The sequence below is a fragment of the Musa acuminata genome, chromosome BXJ2-7 (assembly GCF_036884655.1).
Source record: "Musa acuminata AAA Group cultivar baxijiao chromosome BXJ2-7, Cavendish_Baxijiao_AAA, whole genome shotgun sequence".
In the NCBI taxonomy this organism is placed as follows: domain Eukaryota; kingdom Viridiplantae; phylum Streptophyta; class Magnoliopsida; order Zingiberales; family Musaceae; genus Musa; species Musa acuminata.
In genome coordinates this window covers 31,631,083-31,644,010 of record NC_088344.1, presented here as the reverse complement: position 1 = coordinate 31,644,010, position 12,928 = coordinate 31,631,083, and the positions used below count along the sequence as shown (strand labels likewise).

Here is a 12,928-nt window from a genome sequence, read left to right as displayed (position 1 = left end):
TAAAGTTTTAAGAAAACACAAGAAGTGGTTTTATTTTATTTACGTTATTGTAACAATTTCACAAAAAATGACATTGAGTCTCTTGAAATCGAACATAGTAATTTCATCTCTATAATATGCCAAATATAGGTCAAATATAAATCATGATATACGCCAAAGATGGTTTCAAGAGGAACTTTCAGTGACAAATGTGTATTATCTGATTGCAGGTGTTGGGTCCAGCCCATATGTGGACTCGAACAAAATTGAGTCGTTTGAGCGAAAATAAAAAAAATCAAATTATTAATTAAAAGATATGAGATAGGGCAAAACACTGAGCGTGAGGAAAGTTTTTTTCGTGCGTACAATGCGGCGGCGTGCAGAGAAACAGAGAGAGAAAGTAAGGTTTCTGAGTTTTCTACTTGACGATCGGTGGCCAAACATTGTCAGTTTTGACCCAAATTTTATATGAAGAATCCTTGCAGCAAACTCTACAATCCTAATTGTGTTGATCTATAGTTTATCCTCTTAAGGTACTTTCTTGCTATATCCACTCTGTGAGACCTAGAATTCTCTTTTGAGGAAATCCATCCTATAATATGAAAATATGCTATTCTTGAGCCAAGATCTATGATCTTGATGTTATTGTGATCCTTTGATTATTCTAGAGAAGACCTATTGTAAACCTGTTATCATTACTATTGATAGTGGAAGTTTGAGGTGGACTACGATCCCGTGGTTTTTCCCACATTGGGTTTTCCACGTTAAAAGATTTGGTCTCACTATGTGATTGATTATCTGCTCTATTATTTATGCTGTGCTGGTTGATATTTTTATTTAGATATCAAGTTGATATTTTGATGAGGAACCCATTTTGATACACAAAGAAGGAAAAGAATATTCCGCTTTAACATGTTTTTTTCCAACAAGTGGTATCAGAGCAACAGGTTGTTTGGTGCTAGTTTTTCTTGTGTGATTGAAATGGAGTAGTCAGATGATATGATTAATTTGAACTCATCAAATTATTCCACTTGGAGGTGTCTGATGGAAGATTCGCTATATTGTAAAGATTTTTATAAGCTATCAAGATTAAAGATAAACCCTCTACTATGGACGATGAAGAATGGGAAGTTCAACATAAAAAAGCCATTGCCTATATTAGAAGATGAATGGATATAAACTTGCATGAGCATATTTCTAATGAAACCAAAGCTGATGTTATTTGGCAAAGGTTAGAAAACCTCTTTGCGAAAAAGACAATGGGAAATAGAATTTCTCTCCTTAGAAGGCTTGTAAATTTGGTGTATAAAGATGGTGGTAACATTGTTGAGCACATAAGCCTATTTCAGAGTCTTGCAAATAAGTTGGTTGCTATGAAAATGAATATAGATGATGAGATGCAAGGATTACTACTTCTCAACTCTTTACTAGAAAGTTGGGAAACATATGTGGTGAGAATTTGTAACTCCACGTCAGAGGGGACTCTAACTATAGATATGGTTAAAGATAGTTTGCTAAATGAAGATGCCAGAAGGAAATAACAGGGTGAATCTTCTTCTGGGGCATTTGTTACTGAAAAACAAGAAAGACGTGGAAGAAGTCATAGTAGAAATCCACATGGATATAGAGGAAGATCCAAGTCTAGAAGAGATATCAAATGTGTTCACTATAACAGGCCAGGTCACATGAAGAAAGAGTGTAGGTTTTGGAAGCGAGAACAGAATGAAATGAAGACAAATGAGAAAGAGACCAATACGATTGCTGCTGAAGGTAATATCACTATTGTCTGTAATGAAGGTTATGTTAGTCTTGTAGCTCAGGACAGTAATTGGGTAATTGACTATGGTGCTTCATTTCATGTTACTTCTCATGGTGATTTCTTTAGATCTTATATTGCTGGTGATTTTGGTAATGTCAGAATGAGAAACAGTGGTATATCTAAGATTATGGGTATTGGAGATATTTGCTTGGAGACCAATATTAGGAGCAAATTGAAACTCAAAGATGTAAGGCATGTTTCAGATATTCGTCTTAACTTGATATCTACAGGTAGACTTGATGATGAAGGTTTTGCATACTATTTTGGTGAAAGCAAATGGAAACTCACTAAAGGTTCTCTGATTGTGGCAAGAGGAAAGAAACTTAACTCCTTTTATGTCATGGAAGCTAAGCTACACAAAGGAGAGATTAATGCAATTCAAAAAGGTGAAAGTATAGATCTTTGGCATAAGAGGCTTGGACATATCAGCGAGAAGGGACTTCAAACTCTTGCTAGAAAGCAATTCTTACCAGAGTTGCAAGGTACATTTCTTAAATCTTGTGATCATTGCTTAGCTGGAAAAACATATAGAGTTACATTTCAGACATATCCATCATCTAGAAGATCAGGTGTTATTGATTTAGTTCATACTGATGTTTGTACTATGCAAACTAGAACTCTTGGAGGTGCTCTTTATTTTGTTACTTTTATTGATGACCATTCTAGAAAAGTGTTGGTTTTGTTTTGAAATCTAAAGACTAGGTACTCGATGTTTTCAAGGAGTTTCATGTCAGTGTTGAAAGAGAAACTAGTAGAAAACTAAAGTGTATTTGATTAAATAATAGTCGCGAGTACAGGGGTCCTTTTGAGAATTATTATACGTTCCATGGTATCAGGTTTGAGAAAACAGTTTCTAAAACTCCTCAACAGAACGATGTGGCAGAAAGGATGAACAGAACCATTGAAGAAAGGATTAGGTGTATGCTTTCCCATGCTAAGTTACCAAAGTCATTTTAGGGGGAGGCTATGAGAACTACAGTTGACCTCATAAATCTTTCTCCATTAGTTCCTCTGGAAAGTGATGTTCCAGAGAGAGTATGGAAAGGAAAAGATATATCTTATAATCATTTGAGAGTCTTTGGGTGTAAAGCATTTGTTCATATTCCCAAAGATGAGAGGTCCAAGCTTGATAATAAGGCAAAAGCATGTATCTTCTTGGGATATGGTCATGAAAAGTTTGTGTACAGATTATGGGATCCAGTGAACAAGAAGATTATTAGAAGCAAAGATGTTGTGTTTCTTGAAGACCAATTATTTGATGATGGTGATAATATTGAGAGGCCAGAAACCTCTGTTTATATTCCTTGGAGTTTGGGTCCAGTTCCTTCACCTATAGTTCATGATGATCATGGGGGAGATGAAAAATAAGATTGTGGTGAGAATACCAGTGATGATACACCTATAGTTGATGATGTTGAACCAACTGAACAAGTACCTCCATCACCAGTTGAGAATCCATTGAGAAGATTCACTGGAGAGCGACAACCATCTACCAGATATCCTTCACATGTGTATATTATGCTAACTGATGGGGGAGAGCCAAGAAGCTATTCTACATGAGAATAAGAGTGAGTGGGTTAAAGTCATGCAAGAAGAGATGAGATCCTTGCTTGAGAACCACACCTATGACTTGGTAAAATTGCCTAAAGAGAAAAAAGCTCTCAAGAATAAGTGGGTTTACAAATTGAAGACTGAAAATAATAGCTCATAACAAAGATACAAGGCACGACTAGTTGTGAAAGGATTTAGTATTGACTTTGAAGAAATATTTTCTCCAATTGTGAAAATGTCCTCTATCCGAGTTGTTCTTAATTTAGCTGCCCGCTTGAATTTAGAAGTTGAGCAACTTGATGTGAAAACTGCATTTCTTCATGGTGACTTAGAAGAAGAAATTTACATGGAGCAACCAAAAGGTTTCAAAGTCAAAGGAAAAGAAAATATGGTATGTAAGCTTAGGAAAAGCTTATTTGGACTCAAACAGGCACCTAGATAGTGGTATAAGAAGTTTGATTCCTTTATGATGAGCTAAGGGTATGATAGAACCACATCTGATCATTGTGTGTTTATGAAGAAATTTTCAGCTGATGATTTTATTATTTTACTATTATATGTTGATGATATGCTGATTGTTGGTCATGATGTTAGAAAAATTGAAAAGCTTAAAAGAGAGCTAAGTAAGTCTTTTGCCATGAAAGACTTGTGATCGGTGAAATAAATACTTGGCATGAAGATTCTTTGTGATAGGAAGAAAAAGAAGATTTGGCTATCTCAAGAGACTTACATTGAAAAGGTTCTTGAAAGATTCAACATGAGTAAAGCCAAAGCAGTTTGTTCTCCACTTGCAGGTCATTTCAAACTTAGTTCGAAACAATGTCCTACAAGTGAGAAAGAAAAAGAAGAAATGTCTAGAGTGCCTTACTCATCTGCAATAGGCAGTTTGATGTATGCTATGGTTTATACTAGGCTAGATATAGCTCATGCAGTTGGAGTTGTCAGTCGATTTCTCTCTAATCCTGGAAAGGAACATTGGGCAGTAGTGAAATGAATATTAAGATATCTAAAAGGTACTTCCAGGTTATGTTTATGTTTTGGCAATGATGAACCTGTGTTAGAAGGTTATACAGATGCAGACATGGAAGGTGATACTAATTCTAAGAAGTCAACTTTGGGAGTCTTGATGACATTTGCAGGAGGAGCAATCTCTTGGCAGTCTAAGTTACAGAAGTGTGTTGCTCTATCAACCACAGAAGTAGAATACATAGTAATTACTTAAGCCTACAAGGAAGCTTTATGGATGAAAAAGTTTCTACGGAATTGGGCTTGAAATAGGAAGGATATACTCTTTACCGTGATAGTCAGAGTGCCAATCACCTCTTCAAGAATTCAACATACCATTCTAGATCCAAGCATATTGATGTGAGATATCACTGAATTCGTGATGTGCTTGAGACGAAAGAATTACAATTGGAAAAAGTATATACCAATGATATTGATTCAGATATGTTGACAAAGTCTTTACCTAAGGAGAAGCTTGAAGCATGTAAGCGAAGAGCGGGCTTGGTACAGCCAACCATATGAGCTGGAGGGGGAGAATTGTTGGATCTAGCCCATATGTGGGCTTGGACAAATTGGGCCGTTTGAGCCCAAATCAAAGAAATAAAATTATTAATTAAAAGATATGAGATAGGGCAAAACACATAGTGTGAGGAAAGTTTTTTTCTAACAAAATAAAGAGAGAAAGTAAGGTTTCTGAGTTTTCTGCTTGACGATCGGTGGCCAAACGTTGTCAGTTTTGGCCCAAATTTTATGTGGAGAATCCTTGCAGCAAACTCTACAATTCTAATGGTGTTGATCTACAGTTTATCCTCTATAAGGTACTTTCCTACTATATCCATTCTGTGAGATCTAGAATTCTCTTTTGAGGAGATCCATCCTATATGATGAAGATATACTATTCTTGAGCCAAGATTTATGATCTTGATGTTATTGTGATCCTCTGATTATTCTAGAGAAGATCTATTATAAACCTGTTATCATTACTATTGATAGTGAAAGTTTGAGGTGGATTACGGTCCCGTGATTTTTCCCACATTGGATTTTCTATGTTAAAAGATTTGGTCTCACGTGATTGATTATTTGCTCTATTGTTTATTCTGTGTTGGTTGATATTTTTATTTGATTGATATTTTTATTTAGATGTTAAGTTGGTATTTTGATGAGGAACCAATATTTTTGCTTTAACATTTTTTTTTCCCAACAGTAGGGTCATGAAAAGTACAGAGAAGACATTATGGACGATTACTATACTAGTCAGGCAGTAACAATTATGGACGATATATATATATATATATATATATATATATATATATATATATATATATATATATATATAAAACAAAGTACATCTTTTTAATATAATTGAAAAATATGTGTAGGAGATCAAAACTTTTGAGAGTGTGAGGTCACTCATGTACAGAGAAGACATTATGTAGCAAATTGATCAGCTAATATTGTTAGAAGCCATCGGATTGATTGTTCAGTGACTTGTTTTTTGATGGGCTGATTAAGTTGTTTTTTAAAAACAAAAATCCTCCATCATATCTAAAATACAAATCGAATTACTTCTGCAAACATAATTTTTCTATGCCTGAATTAAACACGAGGCGAACACAAAATTATAGAGAAAACATACAAATACATCTACTCCAAGGAAACGTGAGAGCATATTACCAGGGGTCACATGATACCCTTGTTGTCTCAGCAGTCGAATTGCTACAGCTATAGTTTTGTTTTTTTTCTGAAAGAGGAAATGAATTAGCACTTAAAAAAAGAGAGTTACAGCTGCTAGGCAAGGCTGTCGCATCAGCCTTCCAAGAAAAGATGATTGTGAGCAGAAGTGTTGAGTTGTGTAGGGGATGAAGCTGAACTCAACAACCTTCAGCCTCATCCGAAGGATAGCAATATTGAAGACAGCTGAATCAGAGCATATCCATATCTTGCTTAAGCCCTCCTCCTCTGTAAAATTTAGGGCTTCAAGAATTGCTAATCCATGATCTATTATCATGGTGAAGGGTCTATGATCTATGATCATGGTGGCATTGATATTTTTGGGAATGAGGGTTTTCTCCCAATGGGGTGAAATGTAGCAATCATTGTGAAAGCTAGAGAGCAGTGTCGTAAGGGAATGAACATGTTACCAGGGGAGACATAATATATATCCTTGTTGTCTCAGCCGTCGAAATCGGAGAGCAGTGTCACAAAGACCATGGTCGTCAATATGGGCATCATGGATATGGTTTAACGCTTCACTTATTTCCTTCTCGAAGCGATAATCCAATCCAAGAAGCTGGATTGAATCGACCAAATTCATAGTTTGCAAGATGTCAGTAGGATCCTTGGACATGCTTCTTATCTGCTCCATCAGTTCCGCAACTCTCTCTTTTATCGTTGTATCACACTCTTCCTGCAATAGACGAGAAAAGGGAGATTTTTCATGGTACTGAAACCGCAGGAAACCCCAACTCTGTCGATGAAGGACCAGTTTAAGCATGAGTGCTATTTAGCTGGAGCTAAATTTTCAACACCCCTCTTTCCAGGTGACCTTCTTGCTGAAAACTGGAAACATCTTTGGCAGATAGGATGGCCGGGTTACATACCGATGTTGGAGTGATGGACTGGCCATGTTGGATAAAGTAGTCCGCCCCAAACGTTCGGACGATAGCTTACAGACTTGCGAACCATCAGCTCATCATCTGGAACAAGTGATTGCAGACTAAGACTCTCCATTCTTATTTTATGTGAAGACTAATTAAACATGCGAGGTGGCGGAGAGCCTGCTGCCTTGTGTTGGAATTTATGAGGACATAAAATCTTCGTCTGTCGAGGAGGAAGACAAATATGAGCCACGACTCTCATCTACTTTGTGGAGATTACCTACTAAACCAAATTTCACACGACGCGAAAGAGAAAAGATATTATCATCATATATCTCTACTCACAGTTCATACTATCAAAATTGAAGTCGGCTGTATCTGTTCTAACTAAAATAAATAGCAACTTCGTGGTGATAGGGAAGCGACGCAAGGATTACAAATGTGTCAATTTGGCCACCGACAAAAGATATGAAGAGACGTAAGCATTACAAATGCCAATTGGTTTCCATGCATGGGCGCCATCGACATAAGATATGGAGACGTAAGGATTCAGGTCTTTTTGTGTTTTATTGCCTCTTGTGTCGCTCTCCGTTATTCATGTTTCTTATCTGCCACATCAATTGTTCCATATTTGGTTTGAGTGACTCATTGGCAACAAATCCGAATTGTGATGCCATGGTCGCCTGTGGCAGTAACTGTGGGCACTTCAAAGGTCTAAGTTGGTTGACGAAGAGACTTGGACGCTCCTCAAACCCTAATGTGGACTCGGATGCATGTTCCATGATCAATCTGCACGAAGGTTGATGTTGGATGGATTTCTCAACCTGATTCCTCAGACACTCAAACCATTTGACATTTTATAATGAGTTTAACCCGGGCTGGGCTGTCACATGTCTGAGTATATATTGGAACAAATATTACCCCTATCACATAGCATGACCACAAGATGCAGCTTAAGCAACTCTTGGATGGATAATGATATTTTGAATAATATTATTAGCAATCCTAGATACTTTCTGGGTTGATTGTGGTTCTTCCAAGGGTATGCACATTCTTTCAAGGGATTAGTATAGGGATATTCTTTCTAGATATGCTACATCTTGGGACTGATAACCTTTATTATGAAATATACACTTCAAGCTCAACAGAGACCAATATCTTTCCATCATTGATAGTATATGAGATAAAATGGTTAGAACTAAATATGCCGTGATTTTTCCTTGGAATATTCAAAATTATTATGGCAAAGCTAGAATCGGGTTTGTTTCTTCTCGCTCTTGAAAGTTTAAGAGGAGAGTTCACTAAATTTTTTGGTGATATTTCTATTGTTGATGTTTTCAAAGATAACTATATTTTAGATTCTCGTAGTCCATTCAAGCATGCTTTCAGCAATATACATGCTAGTGATAGATCTTTGGTGGTTCTAATCTCATTGTTAATCCATATATCACATGATCATTTTTAGTTTTAGAAGCTAGATAATAAGAGGGTTAGTTATGCTAAGTCTGCCTATCATTTTCTTGCTTCTCAGTTGGAATGGTTGATCCTAACGTGGACTAGTTGTGTTGTTTGTGGAAGCTTCCCGTGTTGCCTCAGGTTAAATTTTTTTGTTGGAAATTTTTGCACCGCCACCTCTCATTGATCATCTCAACTAAGAGCGTGCAGTAATGCTACTACTTGTCCCTTTTGTCAATCTAAAGCAGAAACCATTAATCCCTTCTTTCTGTGCGTCTTTCCTATTAAATTATGGCAACTCTTTAAATCTTAACTAGATATTCAATTTTTAATGAGGGGGCGCAGTGTCCCAATTCTGATGGCCAACCCTTGTGGGTTATAAATGATATTGGTCTTTGGTGAATATGGAGGGCTATGAATTATCTTGTTTTCGACCCCATTGCTTGTTCTGTTTACAAGATTTTCAAGAGATAGTAGCATTTGTTCTCGCTAATGACATGGCCAAATCTTCTGATAGTGTCCAACATATGATATCACTAACTTATCCAAAATGTAGCTTGAATATATATGTTTCCGAATTGTAATCATCCCAAACTTAACTAAGAAGTATCTTGATATCTGATGTAGGCATCTACAAAACCCAACCTCACCATCCCTACACTCTATTTAGCGTTACAGCTTCAAGAGCCTTTCTTAAGTTGGCAAGACTGAAAAGAGTGAAAATTGCAAATAGCTAATATAATTTTGTAACACATACCAGCAACTTGCAAATTGCTTTGAACTACTGTTAAGCAAAGATTTCTGTTTTCCATAGATAATACTGGCTTGAGCCTCCCAGGGCTAGTACAGTACATATTCATTTACAAAGGCTTACATATATTTCAGAATAAAGGATTCGTAGAAGAAGCAAGCATAGTACAATACACATTCATTTACAAAGGCTTACATATATTTCAGAATAAATGATTCATAGAAGAAGCAAGTATAGTACAATACACATTCATTTATAAAGGTTTACATATATTTCGGAATAAAGGATTCATAGAAGAAGCAAGCATAGTACAATACACGTTCATTTACAAAGGCTTACATATATTTCAGAATAAAGGATTCATAGAAGAAGCAAGCATCGTCATACAATCAAAGTGGAACAGGATGTACAAGTAACAAAGAGATATATTCCTTTGTCTTCGTAGAGGAGTTGGTGTATCCATCGATGTACTTATATATATTTTCCATCATTCGTGAAAAATTAACAATCCTTTGAAGTAAAGCAACAGGGAATGCAGTTTGATTGAGGCACTCTTCATTTATATCCTTCCATGCATCATCAACTAGAACTTGGAGCTTCTTACATGCCACATGCACATCTGTTCCATATTCTTTCATGTAGCATTGGACTGTGGAGGCAACATGTTCCCTAGTTTGTTCCAACTGTAAATTTCATGAAAAAAGAGGATTAATGATCTACAAACTAAATTCTAACGGATCCTTTCAGGATTTACATGTTCATTATATTAAAACAAATTGATAGACTATTATCAATAATAAGGTGTAGATGAAAGGAATTTGGGAATCTACAGATGTGGAAGCTTACGAACGGGGTTTTTTTGTTTGTACTAGATTTCTTAATATAAAATCATTTAAGGAGTTCAGCAAAACTTTGATAATGCAATTGAGTGAGATAAGAAATGCTTTTGAGGAGATAAATAGAAGGAATATTGAAGACAACTTTGGAGATTACCTATTAAACCTCAATTATGGTCCATCTCATCTAATCGGAGAATGTATGTTATTTTATTTTTCTTTTTTTTGTGTCATCATATTTCTACTATGACAGAAATCAGTGCAAAATTTACTATGAAAAATGTTTATATGATATAAAACACAGGAGATTATATTATGACCATACCTCATGTGAAGTAATGTCATTCATGATACGACAAATTATTGCAGAAGCTTGGACAATCTTTGGGAAACTAGTAATCCATTGAAATGCCTCCTTAGTTGCTATTTCTCCCATTCCAACGAAAGAAGCACATTGGAGGTAGGATATCCTGAACTGATGAGGGAAACATGTAGATGTTCTTCCAAAGTTGGTACGTAATGTTGATCTCTCCATTTGGATTCCTCAAAATAAGCTTCAGATAAATCTTTCATCTGTACACAAGTAAAACAAAACCATTCCTTAATGTTTGTAATGCATGAGTAACGTCTATAAGTGGGACAATCTAAGTTCAATACTGTCTCATCTCAAACGCTTATTCTTTATATTGGCCATTAGTGGATTCGTTTATTACTTATGTAATGCTAATTAATAAAAGTGAAAATAATAAGAACCTTATAATCTCATCACTCACCGCTTCCTTTAGATAGGTTATACGATATTTCTCACTGGAAGCCAATAAATCTTCAAACTCTTCAAAGGTGTGCATTAGCTTTAGATAATAATCTTTCATGTACTCTGGTAATTGATGAATAATCTTCACGTCCCACCTGCATATGTATTAGTTTCACCATCTTTAGAAAAATAGAACATAAACATACATATTGTTATTTTGCTATACACAATGACTAAAACTATTATGTGATATTTTATTTTCTTATGTGATATTATCAATGGCACTTTTTGTTATCATCTATTGAGCCATGATAGTAAAAGGTAATCTGTCCATCGATATAAGATTTACGAACCTTTGAATTGCCTCAGTTAGTCGTTGACTCTCCTCCAATGTGCTATAGACATCATATATGTCGTCTAGAATTGAAGTAAGGGCAATCACCTTGGTCGTTATCACTCGTGCACGAGAATAGTAGGGCTCAAAGTATACCCCCAGGATCCAGAAATAGCATTCCACCGATCTATCTCGAGCAAAACTGAGATTTTTTGAGGAGGCTAAATCATTCCACCACCTTCAAGTAGTTCACAAATCAAAATGATTACATATCAATTAATGTTTGATGGGAGGAGGAACCAAACTCAGCAATTAGCCTTCGCTTGTTTACATTTGCAACTTGATTGTATCTTTTTTTCTTTATAAAATTCCAGAAGAAATATAGCTCCAGGGAATTCAAAAGTGAGGAGGAGCTTACTTGGTGATGTTCTTAAGTTCCTCGCGATGAAGAGATTGCAACAAATTGAAGTCCAACTTTGCAAACTCCAGGATGGCATCAACTCGTGTGGCATCCTCTTGGTATATAGAGATGTAATCTCTTGCCAGGAGCCTTCTCATTCTTCTACAGAGAGGTGTCTCGAGGTCAAGAGACACTTGCGTTGTTAATGGTGGTTTAAGATCAGCTAATGCAGACACTAGGCTATTCCTCGTAAAAGAGATGGCTTCATCAAGAATGATCTCCCCATGAGTCCCAAGATAGGCTGCGTTGTACAAGCTTAACAGTCCTTTCACGTCACTCCCCAAGGTAGACATGAAACTCCCTCCCTCATCTTTGAACTTGTTAAAAACATCTACAGAAATACATAAGATTTTTTTGTTCTGAGGGAAAAACACATAAAGCCATATTATCAAAATTAATTTACCGTTTTAAGTGATTACGTGATAATCAATACAATGACTTTTGTGTGTGATTTTTATGTCTATTTTACCGGAGAAAATATTTTTGGCACAGCCAACGTCTATGAGTGAATTAAAGAAAAGATGATTAAAGAAGATCGTATTGTTTTGGATCACACATACAAATACTGCTTTATTTGAAGGAATTATGCATATTACTTGGGGACACATAATGTCCGTGTTGTCAATATCAGCATCATGGATTTGACTTAATGCTTCGCTTATTCCCTTTTGAAAGTGATAATCCAATCCAAGAAGCTGGATTGAATCAATCAGGTCCATGGTTTGCAGCCGATCAGTAGTATCATTGAACATGCTCTTTACTTGCCCCCTCAGCTCTTCAGCTCTCTATTTCATCCTTGCATCACACCTCTGCATCATCAATGAATATATATATATATATATATATATATATATATATATATATATATATATATATATATATATATATATATAGCAAAAGTATTATCTAAGATATTCTATAGCCAGACATATATTTTGGCCATAGAATCATAATATGATTAAATCAGAATATTATTAAGATATTAGCCATTCTACTTTAATACCATTTTAGAAAACATAACAAGTACTAATATACAATTTTATATACCACACATCTCATTGAATTTAAATATCATATATAGAGATTTGGTTTTCTTTACTACAAAGAGAAAGGATGTACAATGGCATCTAATATTCTGTATTACAAAGCAAAACAATTATATTAATTTCTCATAATTAATTTTTTCTGTGATTGCATTAGTTGGATCATGTAGATCTACATGTTAATTGAAAGTGATTCATTGTACGATTGTCCTTTGGATTGGTTGGACAACGTGTTGGGATTGTCAAGGAAGATAGTAGCCAATTTGATCTTGATTTCTTTTATCTCTAATGACAATGCATGTATAATTACATCAGTGTAATCTCCTTTCTCTAACTATCACATC

The 12,928-nt window shown here is 35.5% G+C and overlaps 1 pseudogene; it reads right to left on the bottom strand.

The window, feature by feature from the left end:
* Positions 1-9,435: 9,435 nt before the first annotated feature.
* Positions 9,436-12,330, bottom strand: LOC135616307 (alpha-humulene synthase-like; annotated as a pseudogene).
* Between the last annotated feature and the right edge of the window lie 598 nt (positions 12,331-12,928).